The 17,808-nt window shown below is 36.0% G+C and overlaps 1 protein-coding gene and 2 long non-coding RNA genes across 6 annotated transcripts in view; 1 reads left to right on the top strand and 2 right to left on the bottom strand.

Annotated features, from left to right (window-relative positions):
- The window catches only part of cdh22 (cadherin 22), a 487,421-nt gene that overhangs the window by 275,264 nt on the left and 194,349 nt on the right, over positions 1 to 17,808 (top strand).
- On the bottom strand, positions 1,535 to 2,956 carry LOC147843701 (uncharacterized). The gene is made up of 4 exons (XR_015494384.1): positions 2,836 to 2,956; positions 2,412 to 2,528; positions 2,203 to 2,306; positions 1,535 to 1,672 (listed from the first exon to the last, which is right to left on the bottom strand). It is a non-coding gene; the product is annotated as an uncharacterized LOC147843701 (long non-coding RNA).
- On the bottom strand, positions 3,045 to 3,821 carry LOC147843700 (uncharacterized). Its single transcript, XR_015494396.1, has 3 exons — positions 3,743 to 3,821; positions 3,427 to 3,464; positions 3,045 to 3,119 (listed from the first exon to the last, which is right to left on the bottom strand). It is a non-coding gene; the product is annotated as an uncharacterized LOC147843700 (long non-coding RNA).

Here is a 17,808-nt window from a genome sequence, read left to right as displayed (position 1 = left end):
ATGCTAGAAACATGTTAGAAAATGAATAATTCCTGCTAGCAACATGCTAATTTGTGCTACCAATATGTCAACAACATGCTAATTCACACTTTAAACATTTTACAAGCTAACATTATGTTAATAAAAAGTAAAACTATGCTAGCAGTATGTTCATCATTGTTAAAATATGATGTCCATGCTAGAAACATGCTAAAAACTATTAATTCCTGCTAACAAACATACCAATTGATGCTACCAGAATGTTGCAACTAGAAAAATGTTTGTAACATGCTAATCCACACTATTAAACTGCAACATGCTTCACTTATGTTAATAGAAACATGCTAACAGTATGTTAATAATTCTTAAAATTGCGGCTACCAGAATGTTGACCTAATGTAAGCAACATGCTAATCCACACTATCACAACATGCTCACGACATGCTACAACTATATTAACATGCTAGCAGTATGTTAATTAAAGTTACATTTATGCTATTGATGGTAGGAACATGCTAGAAAACATATAGTTCCTGCTAGCAACATGCTGATTTGTGTTACCAGTATGTTTACCTATGTCAGCAACATGCTAATCCACACTATCATAATGAAACATGCTAGCAGTCTTAAAATAGTTAAAATTATAGCTACCAGAATGTTTACCTACACTGTAAAAAATTTGACCTTAAATTCACAGTAAATTACTGGCTAATAATTGCATTACTTTCACAGTAAATTACTGTATGTAAATTCACAGTAAATTATTGTGAGGTAGTTCACAGTAATTTACTGTGGTTTTGTCACATTAAATTATTGTGAAATTACAACCATATATTGTAACTTTACAGTAGATAATAAAGTATGTTACTGTGATTTCACAGTATTATCTTGTAGAATTAACTATATTTTACTGTGAATTTGCAAACCGATTACTGTGATTTAGCGGTAGGTTGCAGTTTAAATACCTGATTTAACTGTAAAGTTACAGTTATATCCCGGATTACTGTAATTTAACAGTTTGGTGCTGTAAAATTTCAAAGCAATTTTAGGTCACACAAAAATGAAAATTCTATCTTGATTTACTCACCCTCAGGTTGTTCCAGCTCTGTTAAAAATGATTTTTTTGTTAAACACAGGAATAAAAATATCAAATATTCCTCTTTGTGTCCAAACAACCTGAGGATGCGTAAATGATGACAGAATCTTCATTTTTGGGTGATCTGAGAAGACTCTAAAATCAAAATAAAAACAAACACACATACATTTTACAGATTTATTTAACAGCTCAATGACATCTGTGTAAACATTTCAGAAAACTTTCAAAAGGTGAAGGTGAAGCCTCAAAAAATACTATAAGAACATATTAATAAAAAAATCTGACATCATATTTAGCATACATATAAAAAGCAGTGCTTCAGAGTGCGCTCTCTCTCTCTCATTATATATATATATATATATATATATATATATATATATATATATATATATATATATATATATATATATATACATACATACATACATATATACATATACATGAGAGAGAGAGACAAAACTTCTTGCTAAATTAGGCAGTCGTCTATTCAAAGTCAATCATTTTCCTGATAATTTTACACACTTGCTGGTTGATGTGTCTTCTCTGCTTCTTTGACTTCGTCTGTCTTCGATCTCCAAACTGGTGCCCAAAAAGCACCTATAAGCAAAAGGGCAGACAAACAGTTAGCTTCATACAACACTGCTGGGACACTACTGCTGCACTACAGAGCAAAATTACTGTTAGCTCAGTTTGAACATGCTGACAATACTGTAGCTCAGTCAAACTGCAATTATTTAAACAAAAACATCTGAAAAGCATTTCCATCACAAACACACAATCAAGAACAGTCCAACAACAAATAGTAGCATTTTAAAACAGTTGATTTGATTTACACATTCTGTTTACAGACTATAATCTAATGCTGGGTTCACACTTATTGCAAAGTTAACACATGCATCACAGCACTTGCTCTTGAATACTAGCAGGATGTTTCTTGCATCAAGCTAATTTTTCATGATTTAAATATTAGGAAAATTTTGCAAAAAAAACTACACTTGTGTTGTATTCATTTCAATCAAGTTTTTTGCAAATATTCCAAATATTTTTCAACGTTTTTTGAGGTTCACTTAATCCCACTATTTCCCACTATTTATGCATTTGCAATGACTTGCATGTAATCCACTCACCTGAATAGGTAACTTCACATATGGTATAAGAGCCCCATCCTTTTAAAGACAGCTTCCCCTCTGGTCTCCAGCACAGACAAACAAATTGTGTCTGCAACACGGCCCTTTATAACAAGGGGACAAGGGGAGTCATGACTTGTGCTCCAATACATTCCTTGTTTGACCCCCCAAAACAAGCCCTCAGTTACAATATTTATTGTAGACATTACCTTAAATTCCAGAGTGCAAAAGGCAACTTCAGCATACTTCAGTTTCAGACCAGATCCAAAGTCAGTTGAGAAATCCAAGTGAGGTCCCATCACCACTCGACCCTCCAAGGAATAAGACTAAAAGGGGGAAAGAAGAACTAAATTAGAGGTGTTTGTGAATAATTAAATTTGTTTGTAGAAACAAAGTTGACATTCCATGCTCTGCCTATTAAAAACCAAGCAAACAAACACACATGCCCAGTAAAATTGCTCATAAAAATAAAAACTATAGTTTAAAAAAATCTTTGTCTAATATTTACTACTACTGGAGGTACTGGTGGAACTTCTGGAAGAAGAAAAGGAGTTTGTACAAGAAACTGCTCACAACAAATCTGTGAAAAACCTGACATTTAAAAATCTAATAAAAATGAGGCATCAACATTACCTTTAATAATCAAGCAATGGTTGATTGGTAGCATCAGTGTTTCAACATCAATGGCTGTGGCTGCAAAAAAATATATGAATATAATAAGAGTAGAATAAGACTCAACCTAACACACACATACTCGTGTGTGTGTATATATATATATATATATATATATATATATATATATATATATATATATATATATATATATATATATATGTTTAGATTGTGATAATGAATTTAGGTTATATTTGTGTGCTCAGAATTTACTCGCCTCACACTTCAGCTATTATCAGGTACACCTGAACACCAAAAAATAAAATCTACAGTTAACGTTAGTGACAATATGCAATTAGTTCTCATTAGTAAATGTTAGCACTGCATTAACACCAGTGAGAAATATACAATATGTACTGTGTTAGTGTTAGTTTAAAAGAATACAACTGAATTGTATTATAAGCCTCATTTAATAAAACAGTTAAGACTTGTTTCATAATGAGTTTAGTTTATTTAACTAACTTAACGTTAACGTTACAGAATACAAAATTAACGTACATGATGGTGACTAACGTAACCGTAACGTTAACTTAAGTGAAGGTCAGAGCTTACCTTAACTTTAGTCATTTCACCTTAACTTCAGTCTTGTACTGAAACAGAAAATGCAGTTAACAAGAAGTTAATTAAATAAAATTCCCTTTCTTTTTTAGGAACTAACGTTAACGTTATGCTAATAACGTTACCTCAGAAAACACTACAGGCACCATCTGGCGTCGTTAATTTCTTGTTTTTAAAAAAGGCGCGCTTAAACCCTGTACGTGCGAGTACAACTAAAGTACTCGGTAAATTCCAGTTAAATGACATGCACTATACAGAAATACACATACAACAATCATTTAACGGACAAAAGTCATATTTTAACACTTACCGAGGATGAATCCGTTGGGTGAAGAGACGACTCAGGCGTTGTCTGTGGTGATGGCGCTTGTTTGCGTTCGAGTCGAGTCAGTTCTGTTCAATGAATCGGCTCCTTTAAGTGAACAGTAAAGAGTCGAATTCGCCTGAAAACGATTCCGTTTTGTATAATATTGTAAGACGCAAACATATAATTCATTAATATTTCATCATATTGCTTGGTTCGTGTACTGCATGTACACAAATTGCTTGTTGATGACTATGAGCTCATGAACACGTCTGATAAAATATCTGAATCTGATTCAATGTCACACGAGTCCTGAACCGAAGCAGTGCAAAAGTAATATATTGATTGAAATATAAAGTTAATTATTTTCTTCGCCATTCAAAATATTACATATCTCTGACTTCAACAATAAGAATAAAGTTCGTTTGGAGTGTATTGAGAATTATTATTTTTTCCTCCCAGGATTCATTTCGCACCAAGCTGCATCAAGCTGTAATGGTGGATGAGAAGGCACATAATATTATAAATATTGCTTGTAATATGTAATGAAATAAAGTTTTAACACTTTTTCATGCGAGAATGTAGTTCTTCAAAACTTAAATCTGTGGATTGTTAGTAAAGATTGTGTGTAATTTTAAGTGTGTTTTGCCGGTAGCGGAGATCTATGACCTCCAGGCGGTAACGGCGCTCATTACTCATGTATCCGCCGAGAGGCGCCTGTCTTCAGGCTAGACATTGGGACAATTGCCCCGTCTTCGATGGTTCTATATGCGTCCGAAAATGAAGTTTTAACTGTTTTTCATGCTAGAATGTAGTTGTTTAAAACTCTAATCTGTGGTTTATTTATATAGATAAAAAAATAATAACTTATATATATATTTAATTCTGAGATTAGTGACCTCCAGGCGATGACAGGTGCCCAATACTCATGAAACCGTCTAAAGCAGACATTTACCCTGACATTGAAATAATTGTTGGCTGTTTAACAGTCTTTGGTTTCATTAATTAATTACTTTTTATTCCAGTTTATTATGTTTTGGCTAAGCACACAGTTGTTCATTAAATATTATTTCCTATTCTATGTTAACTGTATAAAATAAAGGTGCAGTACAACCAAAAAGATGTTGGTAACCAAATAGTTTTGGGGGCTATAACATTCTGTTATTATCTGTTAAAAGTTCATTTGTATTAATTTCTACATTGAGTTAAAAAAAGGTTTGAATTTCTATAACTAACGTGCAAAAGAAATAGCCCTTTTCACAGTAATTTGCTGTAATCATGTTACCTGCCGTAATTTCACAATAAAATTATGAATACAACATATTACTGTGAATTTTTCAGTTAAATACTGTGAAGAGATACTAATGTAATTTACTGTGAAAAATTACAGTAACTTGTTGTGAAAACCTGGAAATTTTTTACAGTGTAATGTAAGCAACATGCTAATCCACACTATCACGACATGCTTCATTTATATTAACAAGCTGTTCAAAACATGCTATCAAAATGATAATTAATGTTACTTGAATGTTGTCCATGCTAGAAATATACTAGAAAACGAATTATTCCTGCTAGCAACATGCTGATTCATGCTACCAGTATGTTGATCTATGTTTGCAACATGCTAATGCACACTATCAAAATAGGCTATGCTACTTTAATGTTAACAAGATGATAGAAACATGCTAGCAGCATGTTAATGTGTATTAAAAAAAGCCCAGGCTGGTTTAAGCTGGATTTTTCAGCAGGGTAGCAACATGCATATATCAACAAAATATTAAAAAGAATGTTAAAACATTCATTCATTCAACATGGTAAACATGGAATAAACATGGTAAACAGTATGTCGTGGTAAACAATGTTATTTATTTGACATTAGCATTACAGTTACATTAACGCATGTTATAAATACCATAGCAAGGTGTGATAAAACAAAAACATGCTAGTAAGATGCTAACAACTCAATGCTAACCTTTTATTGTGGTAAAGATTGCTAGTAGCATGCTAGTAACACGTAATACATCCTTATGGTGTGCTAAAACAAGTTAGGAACAAGTTATAAACATGCTAAAACTGCTATCATCATGCTAAAATGCTAATGGTGAACCTAAACGTAATAAATACATGCTAAAAAAAGCTCCAAAACCTGGTACCAATTTATTGAAAGGTGCTAAAAATGTGAACTAACACAAGAAAATGCTATCACACATATATGTTTTTCATTATTTTACATTTAAAACAATATATAATTATCTATATTGTGATTTCTACACGCTATTCTTATCTGCACAGCTAATTTCAGGCCTCCAGCCGAGGACACGAGCGCTGTAATTGGTAGTAGATGTTCGTTAACAATGCAGAGATGTGAAGCGTCGGGTCATGCCTCGTGTTCATATTAAACTTCAGCGCTCGCCTTGATCTGCCATAAAGAGCTTCAGTAATTTTCCATCCAAAAGGCTTTAACTGACCAGCTAACGCGTGGCCGCGAGTAACAGGGCTAATTGTCCCTCCGCAGACAGAGCTAATTTAGCGACATGTAGCGCGTGCTGGCTTTCCAGCAAAGACGCCTGTAGATGTGTGAACAACTGATCTAATAAGCTGGAGCGCCGTCTTCCCACTCCGGCAGACACAATTCAGCAATAATCATAAAAAAAGTAATCACGGACGAGCCCCAGGCATATTCATTTTCACTTACCGCCTTTGTCATTTTCTGCCTCTCTTTCGTCTCCAGTGTCTGCGCTCATATTCGTGGCCTTTAGCGTGCTGTCGAAGCCAAGTCACATTTGTTTGTGTATTATTCACACACTATAGATGCTCCATGTTGGCTAGAGAGGGACAAACACGCGCTCTCTCTCTCTGTCTCTCTGCCCAATAATCACATTAGCCTCAAATCGCTAGAGCATGTCTAGCTTTGTTTGTTTTGCACAGAATTTTGACAGTGGTTCATGAACTATGCATTCTGACGCTGCCTTTCTGCCCGATACTCTGATGAAACTGATTAAAGATTTATTTGCGATTTTACCAATACAAACATCTCTATATATAGTTTGTGGTTTGTTAAGCATCATAGTCGGATATTAGAATGTTTTTTGAAGGACTAGGTGATACTGGATGTTAAGAATTCAGCTTATTCAGCAATATTACAGATTTGACTGTTTAATGGATGAATGAATCAATGAATCAATGAATCAATCAATGAATGAATCAATCAATTAATCAATCAAAGAAATTCTCTCTTTTTTTTTTCTCTTTCTTTTTGTGTGAGTGCACCGGTTTTGGTGGTTTATGACCCTGCTGAAAAATCCAGCTTAAACCAGCCTAGGCTGGTTGGCTGGTTTTAGCTGGTCAACCAGGCTGGTTTTAGAGGGGTTTTGGCCACTTCCAAGCTGGTTTCCAGCCATTTCCAGCCTGGTCGGAGCTGGTTAGGCTGGGAAATGACCAGCTAAAACCAGCTTGACCAGCCTAGCAGGCTGGGAGCCCAGCCAAAACCAGCTTTGTCCAGCTTAAACCAGACTGGTCAAGCTGGTTTTAGCTGGATTTAGCTGGTCATTTTCCAGCCTGACCAGCTAAGACCAGGCTGCAAATGGCTGGAAACCAGCCTGGAGGTGGCCAAAACCCCTCTAAAACCAGCCTGGTCGACCAGCTAAAACCAGCCGACCAGCCTAGGCTGGTTTAAGCTGGATTTTTTAGCAGAGGAGAACACAAATTTGTATAATGGCATGGACATTAAAACATTGAGGTGGTTTATGGGGACATGCTGTGTGTCCTCTTAATTCAAAATGGTTAAAAATAATACTTAATGAGGTATTTTTACATTCAGAATATGCCCGAGGTTAATTAATCAATCAATCAATCAATCAATCAATCAATCAATCAATCAATCAACTAACCAACCAACCAGTCAGTCAGTCAGTCAGTCAGTCAGTCGGTCAATCAATCAGTCAATCAATCAGTCAATCAATCAACCAACCAACCAACCAACCAACCAACCAACCAACCAACCAACCAACCAGTCAGTCAGTCAGTCTTGTGAGGACACAAATTTGTATAATGACATGGGTATGACCTGGATATTACAGTTTTGAGGTGGTTTATGGGGACATGCTGCATGTCTTTGTAATTCAAAACGGTTAAAAATAATACATTCTAATGAGGTATTTTCACAGTCACAATATGCCAGAGGTCGGTCAATCAATCAATCAATCAATCAATCAATCAATCAATCAATCAATCAATCAATCAATCAGTCAATCACCTTTATTCTACATTGTAAAAGCGCTACACAAATAAAGGTGAATTAAAATTGAATTGAATTGAATAAACCACCTCAATGCTGTAATATCAAGGTCATACCCATGTCATCATACAGAATTATTGTGTCCTTGTGTGTTCATGGGGACACAAAATGTGTCCTCGTAATTCCAAACTTTAAAAATCATACTTAACATTTTTTTACATGTATTACACACACACACACACACGCACACGCACACGCACACACACACACACACACACACACACACACATATATATATATATATATATATATATATATATATATATATATATATATATATATATATATATATATGCACCAAATAACAAATGCATTGCACCAATGGAAAGTCCTCATAAACCACCAAAATCAGCAACTAATTATTCAATTATTCTTTATTCATAATGCCACATTTTAAAAAGCACGTTTTAGGTAGAGTAAATGCATGCCTTTGCAACTGGCCTCTAAATTATACAGAATCTGATTTGATATTCAATGCAGGTCCAAAATAAATAAATAAATACAATAAAATAAAAGTCAAAGCCTGATTTAAATTACTGGTAAACATTTAAAGAAAATGCCAGTGGCATCAAAGTGACTCATATTTGCCGTTTAACTCAGTGATTAAAAATGCATTGATATAACATTTAAAATACTGCACTAATTATGAGAAGTTTTTTCCATCACCTGTGCTTTTTAACAAGATGTAACAGAAATCTCAACAAGACTCCTCAGTGTTTAGTTTTGAAGCACATCCTGATGTCTCTCTTTTTTTGCAGAGTCTGCCTCTTGTTTGTTTTGAGTAAAGTGAATAATTAAACCAAATGCATCTCTTCCCTTCCTCGAGATGCGAGAGCCAAAGTAACGCTTTAAATATTAAAGCTTGAGCAATTCCTTGCCCGCAGATTCAGAACTCTTCCGATGCATGCAAAAATAATACCATGCTTGTACAAGTTGTGCAACAGATGTCTTACTATAGTTTTAGAAGGGATCTTCAAAACCCCTTTGAATGATTCACCAATATGGTTTCTGCCAGCGTCAGATAATAGACACACAAAGCTGGCGGATTTGCATTTCCAGAAGTAAAATAACTTTTTTTTTTGAGGCAGCAGGAGAAGAGCGTTGAAGTTCAGGGTGACTTCGGGTTTTAGTTCTGCATCGGTGCTGTTGTGTAATTATCCTGAATGACATGTGGGTCTTTACCTGTGATTGAAGGAACATGCCTGTGCATGGTGTAGAGTCTTAGGGGTTGTTTGCACCAGGTCACTTCATGCATTTTATCAGCTAGCTATCTGATTGGGAAATGGACAGGTGTAAATATCCTCTGAAATGCATTCGAGATGGATAAAAATACGATTGTGCAAACCACTTCAGTAGGTGTCTTGGGACACATTCCGAAAAAAAAAAAAAAAACTGTATGGGACTAAATGCATCAGGTTGTTTCCTTTTATTTTTGACTATGCAATTTAATTCAATTCATCTTTATTTCTATAGCACTTTACGATGCAGATTGTGTCAAAGCAGATTAACATAGAAGCTCTAGTAATTTGAAAGTGTGTTCGTCCAGTTTTCAGAGTTGAAGTTCAGTTCAGTGTGGTTTAATTTTCATTGCTGATAGTCCAAAAGCTGAATGTTACGACGGGGAGTAGTGACAGAGACAACTAGAGGTAAGATCCAATATGCAGGTTTATTCAAGCAATTGTCAAATCAGGTGTAAACAGGTATGTGCAGGCAAATCCAGAATCGTATACAGGTAACAGGTCATAAGGCAGGCGGCTAAACAGGAGAACACGGATGAGCAAGATTTAGATTTAAACACAGGAAAACAAGACAGGGAAAACGCTTAATGCTACTGGTAGAGCTATCAAGACTCGGCCAAACAGGATGGGTGAATGAGTGGCTTATGTAGTGTCTCTAATCAGTCTCTGACAAAGTTCAGCTGGTGAGAATGTAATCAGGCTAGATGTGTGAGCATGGGTGTCTGGGAGAAGTGCATGTATGAATATGTAGTCCAGGAAAAGGTGGAAGTGTAGTCCATGGTTTGTTGTGAGAACCAGCGATCTCTGGCGAGCGATCGCTGGTTATGTGACACTGAAGAGCAAATCCATTGATGCGCAGCCTCCCGAATTATTAGCCACCCTTTTTATTTTTCTCCCGATTTCTGTTTAATGGAAAAAAAAAAAAAAGATTTTAGCAGCTTAATAAATATCATTAACAGTTTCAATACCTCATTTCTTATAACCATGATGACAGTAAATAAAATTTAAATAGATATTTTTCAAGACTCTAGTATTCAGCTTAAAGTGACATTTAATTGCTTAACTAGGTTAATTAGGGTAATTAGGCAAGTCCTTGTATAACAGTGGTTTGTTCTGTAGACAATTGGAAACAAATATTGCTTATGGGGGCTAATAATATTGACCTTAAAATATATATGTTTTAAATAATTAAAAAATGCTTGTATTCTAGCCAAAATAAAACAAATAAGCCTAAAATAAATAAATAAATATATATATATATATATATATATATATATATATATATATATATATATATATATATATATATATATATATATATATATATATATATATATATATATATATATTATTGGAAATACTGTGAAAAATTCCTGAATCTGTTAATCTTTGTTTGGGAAATATTTAAAAAAAGAAAGATAAATTCACAGGAGGGCTAATGTTATGATCACCGGCAATCTGCAGATGAACTTTTTTTGTAGCTGGTGAACTACAAATCCGCCACATTTTGTACTACGACTCCATACATGCAACATGCACACACACCTGCTCCAGGTTTCCTTTGATTAGACTTACATAGCTGATGCTCCCCGTGGACTGATTGCACTATACATACAGTTGAAGTAATGAAATGATAAGTAGTAGATAATAAACCGTACTGGACTAGACTAGACTGGGTTGCAGAAATAGTAAAATGTACTAGCAAGCGAGAGTGGGTACATAAGCATTAAATAACAAACAATAATCCGACAAAGAGTAACAAGGGGGAACAGGTATTTAAGGAGGGACCAGACTCAAATGGAAACAGGTGAGTAATGCTTGCGCGCTTGTGCTGATTGAGAGGAGAAACAGCTGAAGTTAACAACATAGAAGGTTAGCTTAAACTGGCTCGTAACATTTAAAGGCTTAACTAGGTTAATTAGGTTAAATAGGCAGGTTCTGTAAACTTTTGAATAACAAATTAGATTAAATGGGCTAAAATTTTTGTCCTTAAAATGGTGTTTAAAAAATTAATAACCGCTTTTATTCTAGCTAAAATAAAACAAATAAGACTTTCTCCAGCAGAAAAAATATTATAGGAAATACTATGAAAATTTCTTTGCTCTGTTAAACATCATTTAAGAAACATTTAAAAAAGAGAAAAAAAATCAAAGGGGGGCTAATAATTCTGACTTCAACTGTATATACGGCTCACTTTGAGTCTCTCATTGCTGAGTCTTGTTATACTGTTTCTGAACATTCAAACATGTTAGTCCTTTGTTTATTTACGTTACCTGCTGCCTACCTGTACTGACTATTGTCCAGTGTTTTGACCATGTCTCTGGATTGCCTGAATACATCTGTTTGCCCCTGTGTTAAACGTTGCTTTCCTGACCACACTTAAACTGTGTGGGATCTAATGTAAATGGAAGCATTTTCACGAATCGGATAGCTGTTTAATCAGACAAAATGCATGAAGTGACCAGGTGTAAACAGGCCCTCATTGTCTCCTGACAGCAGCCCAATCTCTGGCTGAAATGCCTGCATGTGACAAAAGTGCTGCATGATGGATGGTTTCGGTGGAGAGATGTGATGGATGTGCAGGAGCGCTGATGGAAAGGTTATGTCACTGGCTTTGAACTCCGGCATTTTGACGTCCGACCTGATTTGATCAGTGTTGACTGACAATGCTCATCATCTCTAGACCAGTCACGACATCCAAATGCACAACAAAAATACCTGAAACGCATTATGATGCTGATTGTTCAGGTCAGTAGGTGAGCAGGCCTGTCATGATGCATTGCCGGATAATCGAATCAAATGGAAAGCTGCTGTGGATTAAACACATTCATTGACTTGAAGGAATAGTTCACACAAAAATGAAAATAATAATTTAGTCGCGCTTAAAACATCCATGGAGCATGATTTTTTTTTCTTTATGATGAACGCATTCAGTCAGCGGTGTGTTCCCCAAACAACGTCATAACTTGCGGCTGAACTATCACACGATGCATCGTTTGGGAAATCTCTCCTTTCCAGAACACTTCTTCACTACAAAGTCTGATTCAGCTTGAAGAAATTATGGGAGAAATATTATCATAACAATCCACCAAAGAACAGTTTAATTGTTTATTTCTGTTTTACAGCATCTTACAGTATTTGATTTAAACCTAAAAATGCTATGTTTGATTGCCAAAAAATTGTTGTATTGTCCTTTGATTGCATTTTAAAATGATTATTAAACGTTTTATCAACTCACATAATTAGACACCATTTCTGATGATCAAATTGTAAGCTATTAAATAATTTAACAGAATTCATAATAATATAATAATAATAATAATAATAATAGTAACTATAATGATAATAATAATAATAATAATAATATAAATGATAATAACTTTATTATTATTATTATTATTATTATTATTATTATTATTATTATTATTATTATTATTATTATTATTTAAATAATAATAATAATGATATTAATAATAGTAATGACAAAAACAATAATACTAATATTAATATTTTAATAATAACAATAATAGTAGTAATAATAATAATAATAATAATAATAATAATAATAATAATTGTTGTAATAATAGTAATAATAATAGTAGTAGTAATAATAATAATAATAATAATAATAATAATAATAATAATAATAATAATAATAATGATAATAATAATGATAATGACAAAATTATTATTATTATTATTATTAATAATAATAATAATAATAATAATAATAATAATAATAATAATAGTAATAATAATAATAATAATAATAATAATAATAATAATAAAATTAATAATAATCATAATAATGATTTAAATAATATAGCTTAGGTTGTTGAGCTTAACAAATATTTATTACATTCATTGCTAACGTTCTTACAAACATTAATTTCCTTCTCTGTTAATGGCAAATGGGTGGCTTAGTGTGTGTAAATGTGAATGTGTATGGGTGTTTTCCATTACTGGTTTGCCACATATGCCCGAATAGTTGGTGGTTCATTCCGCTGTTGCGACCCCTAATAAATAAGAGACTAAGCTGAAGGAAAATGAATTACTTAATTAATAGCAAATGAACATTGTGATGAACATCAATACCATGCGTTATGGAAAATAATACGGTGATCATATTTGTGGCCACTGCTCCACAGTTCAGGCTTTAGTGATGGATTTCTCACAATCCCTGTGGAGAAAACGAAGGAGAAAATGACTTCCTGAACCAGGGCCGCCATAAAGGTGGACACTCACTGCATGGTACAACTTTTTTTAATAAAGTAGCAGAGACTGGAAAAAAAGCACAGCGTGTAAAGAAGGATTCGCTGATGGATATCAGAGGAAGATATGGCAGATATTAGGTATTTCATCGCTGTGAGCGCTTTATTCAAATGGCCACATTCGGAGACGGAGGAGAGCAGAAATGGGTCGTTCTGGTCTATTTTAAACAGATTGACTTTAAATATTCAAAATGAAAATGATTCTGCTTTCACTCGGTGTTAAATTGAATAAAATGGGATTAATATCTAATCCTCCTCTGCACGTATTTAGTGTGCGTAGATGGTGAGATTTGCTGGACGGTTTCAGCACTGCCTCAATCTATTCGGCTTTTGAAGTCAGAAACTTCTGCTTTTTGATGTCTGCTTAAAGAATCATTCAGCCTAACATTACAATTCTGTCAATTACTCCTTGCAGAACATTTAGCACAATATGTAGCGGGGTGTTTAAAAAAAGACTATGTTTAATCCCATCAGTTACTTCTTTTACACATGCAGGTTTTTCCCTTAGTGTCTAGTGCTTTACTTTTAAAAAAGTTGTACGTACAGAACTTTTTTTTTGGGTAGCACGATGGCCTCACAGAAATAAGGTCGTTGGTTCAAGTCCCAGCTACTCAGTTGGCGTTTATGTGTGAAGTTTGCATATTCTCCCCATGCTGGCCTGGTTTTCCTCCGGGTGATCCGGTTTCCCTGACAGTCCAAAGACATGCGGTACAGGTGAATTGGGTAAGCTAAATTGTCCATAGTTAATGGGTGTGTATGGATGTTTCCCAGTGATTGGTTGCAGCTGGAAGGGCATCCGCTGCGTAAAACCAGCCTGGTCTCACGAGGAAATGTAAGTATTTTACGTTTTGTCAGTTTAGTGGCTTATTCAGAGTTCAGTCGTACGAAAATGTAAGATTTTAAAAAGAGGGCGTTGCACCCAATACCACAACTAACCCCAACCGTCATTGGGGGATTAACAAATCATCCTAAATTGTATGAATTAGATCGTACAAATTCATACGAATTAGCCACTAAATCAAAAAGTTACGAATTGCTGTGAGATTGCGTTAGTAAAACATATGCTGGATAAAATGGCGGTTTATTCCACTGTGGTGACCCCAGATTCATCAGGGAGTAAAGCCCCTGTCAGATCACACGATTTTGGCACAATTTTTTTTGACGTAGGGTGTCATAGAGATTCGTAAACAATAAATAGACGTCGTGACACAAGATACAATCGTTTTTTCTCTTGTAATGTGGCATAGTTCACGACAACCGATCCCATGTTTGTGTCTAAAGGCAAGGCAAGGCAAGGCAAGTTTATTTATATAGCACATTTCATACACAATGGCAATTCAAAGTGCTTTACATAAACAAGAATAAAAGAAACAAGTAAAATAAAAATAAAAACAAATAATAAAACTGCGTAAAAACAAAACAAAACATAAAAACAGGTAAAATGTGATATGAAAGAATGAAGAAGAAGAGAAAAACATGATAGTGCAATCTGTCGGACGCAGCACAGTGCTCATCCAGTAAAGGCACAGCTAAACAGATGTGTTTTCAGTCTTGATTTGAATGTGCCTAATGTTGGAGCACATCTGATCATTTCTGGAAGCTGATTCCAGCAGCGGGGGGCATAGTGGCTAAAAGCCGATTCACCCTGCTTTGACTGAACTCTTGGAACTTCTAGTTTATATGATCCTAATGATCTGAGTGATCTGTTGGGTTTGTATTCAGTGAGCATATCTGTGATGTATTTAGGTCCTAGGCCATTTAGTGATTTATAGACCAGTAATAATACTTTAAAATCTATTCTGAATGTAACTGGCAGCCAGTGTAGAGACCTGAGGACAGGTGTGATGTGCTCTGATTTTCTGGTTCTGGTTAGAATTCTCGCTGCAGCGTTCTGGATGAGCTACAACTGTCTGACTGTCTATTTAGGAAGACTAGTGAGGAGTCCATTACAGTAATCCACCCTGCTGCTGATAAAAGCATAAACAAGTTTTTCTAAATCTTCACTAGAAACAAAGCATCTGATTTAGGCTGATTTATACTTATGCGTCAACCCCACACGTATGCTACGGCGTTGACGTGCACCTCTCAAAAAACGTAACTACATATGGATATGACCAGTTATTGGCTATGCAAACTTTAACTACTTTCTTTAAAATTTTTAAGTGTAAGTAGTGCTGTCGCCTCACAGCAAGAAGGTCGCTGGGTCGCTAGTTCGAACCTCGGCTCAGTTGGTGTTTCTGTGTGGAGTTTGCATGTTCTCCCTGCCTTCGTGTGGGTTTCCTCCGGGTGCTCTGGTTTCCCCCACAGTCCAAAGACATGCAGTTCAGGTGAATTGGGTAGGCTAAATTGTCTGTAGTCTGTATGTGTGTTTGAATGTGTGTATGGATGTTTCCCAGAGATGGGTTGCGGCTGAAAGGGCATCTGCTGCGTAAAAACTTGCTGGATAAGTTGGCGGTTACCTCCGCTGTGGTGGCCCCGGCTTAATAAAGGGACTAAGCGGACAAGAAAATGAATGAATGAATAAATAAATAAGCGCCATTAATTCAAGCCCTCCATGGTTGGTACACACAATGTACGGCTGCAGGCGCCACTGCTCTCATCTTTCCAACAGAGTTTGTTCTATTACATTGTAAAAGCCTGTCCTGCTTATTCAAATTTGTCATTAATAGTAACACTTTAAGATAGGCTTCTCTGAAACTTTAATTTTGAAATTAAATTAAATTTGAAAATGTAACTTTCATTTTGTTTAGGCTAGATTATTATTTTATTTACCAAACCAACACAATCTCACAACATCTCGTGTTTTGGCACTGAAGCATATAGCGGACTTGTATTGAAGCACTTCACTTCTAAGGTTATTCGTTATTCTTGTTTATTCAATTCAATTCATCTTTATTTGTATAGGCTTTTACAATGTAGATTGCGTCAAAGCAGCTTCACATAAAAGATCAAAGCAAATTGAAACAGTGTAGTTCAGTATTTAGTGTTTAAGTTCAGCTCAGTTCAGTGTGGTTTATTAGTCACTATTGAGGGCCTAAACTTTGAGCAGCAAATCCATCAATGCGTCGCTCTACCAATCCCAAACCATGCAAGCTAGTAGCGACAGCGGACAGGGAAAAAAAAAAAACTTTACCAATTGGCGGGAGTGAAGAGAAAAAAAACCTTAAGAGAGACCAGACTCAGTTGGGCATGACCATTTTCATTTATCCGCTGGCCAAACGTCTTGTGCAGAGCTGTTGTCTCAGCGGCGAAGTTTAACTAGTGGTTAACTGACCAACAAAAGTGAACGCACGTAACCTGAAGCATTTGTGATTGCACTAGCCCAGACGTATTTTTTCAACCCAAGCTCATTCTGGAAACGTAGCCCCGCGGACGTTTCTGGAGACCGTGATTTACGTGGCCGGAGGTACGTAAAGGCAGCGTTTGTTTTTTTTCGAGCGAACGCTGCGGGGCGGTGTGGCGCCGCTCCGCCCCTCCTTATCGCGCTCGCCGGCCGACGGCTCGTCTCCGAGTGGAGGGCTTTCCCGATGCAATCAGTTTGTCCGCTTAGCTCACAGCGTTGCGTCGGCGGAGCGGAGGCCCCAGAGGAGGAGCCGGAGCCGGCCGCGGTGGACGACGACTGGGATCGAGTCCAGGGAACAGCAGGTTCCGGAAATCAGGTAAGACGAAAAACGGAATCCGAAAAATAAGGGCGAGAACGCGGCGGGATCCGAAAACGCGGTCGAAATCGAAGACGAGGGCTTTTGCTCTTTTTTTTTCCAATCTGGCGGCTTTTCGCGCGAGAACGGCGCGGGCACGAACGCCGCACGCTCCCGAGAGGTGCCCGAGACACGAAAAAGCGTGCACAGCGGCCTCTCGCGGATCCACGAAAACAAAAAAACGCTCGAACACGTACCTCCCGGGACGTAAATCGCGGTCTGCAGAAACGTCCGCGGGGCTACATTTCCACAATGAGCCCGGGTTGTATTTTTTTGTAGTCCTCAAATTCATTTGCTGTAGGCTTTGCTGTAAAAAATCAATCCGTAAAATTTACGGTAAAAAAAACGGCAGCTGTGGTTGCCAGTATGTTACCGTTAAAATTACGGTACAAACCGTAAAAGTAATTTTTACGGGAAATTACCGTATTTTATTAATTTATAGTGGTAATATGTCTGTATTTTGAATGATCAACATCGATGACAGACGCGTTAGCAAACCCACATGCAGGTGATGATGAGGAAGATCCCAAGATCCCAAGATCACAATCAACTTTTCTCACAAGCAGAG

Source organism: Danio rerio, chromosome 6, assembly GCF_052040795.2.
Source record: "Danio rerio strain M-AB ecotype USA chromosome 6, GRCz13ab, whole genome shotgun sequence".
NCBI classification, from domain to species: Eukaryota; Metazoa; Chordata; class Actinopteri; order Cypriniformes; family Danionidae; genus Danio; species Danio rerio.
Note: the sequence above shows the minus strand (reverse complement) of the source record. Positions and strands in the feature narration are given on the sequence as shown.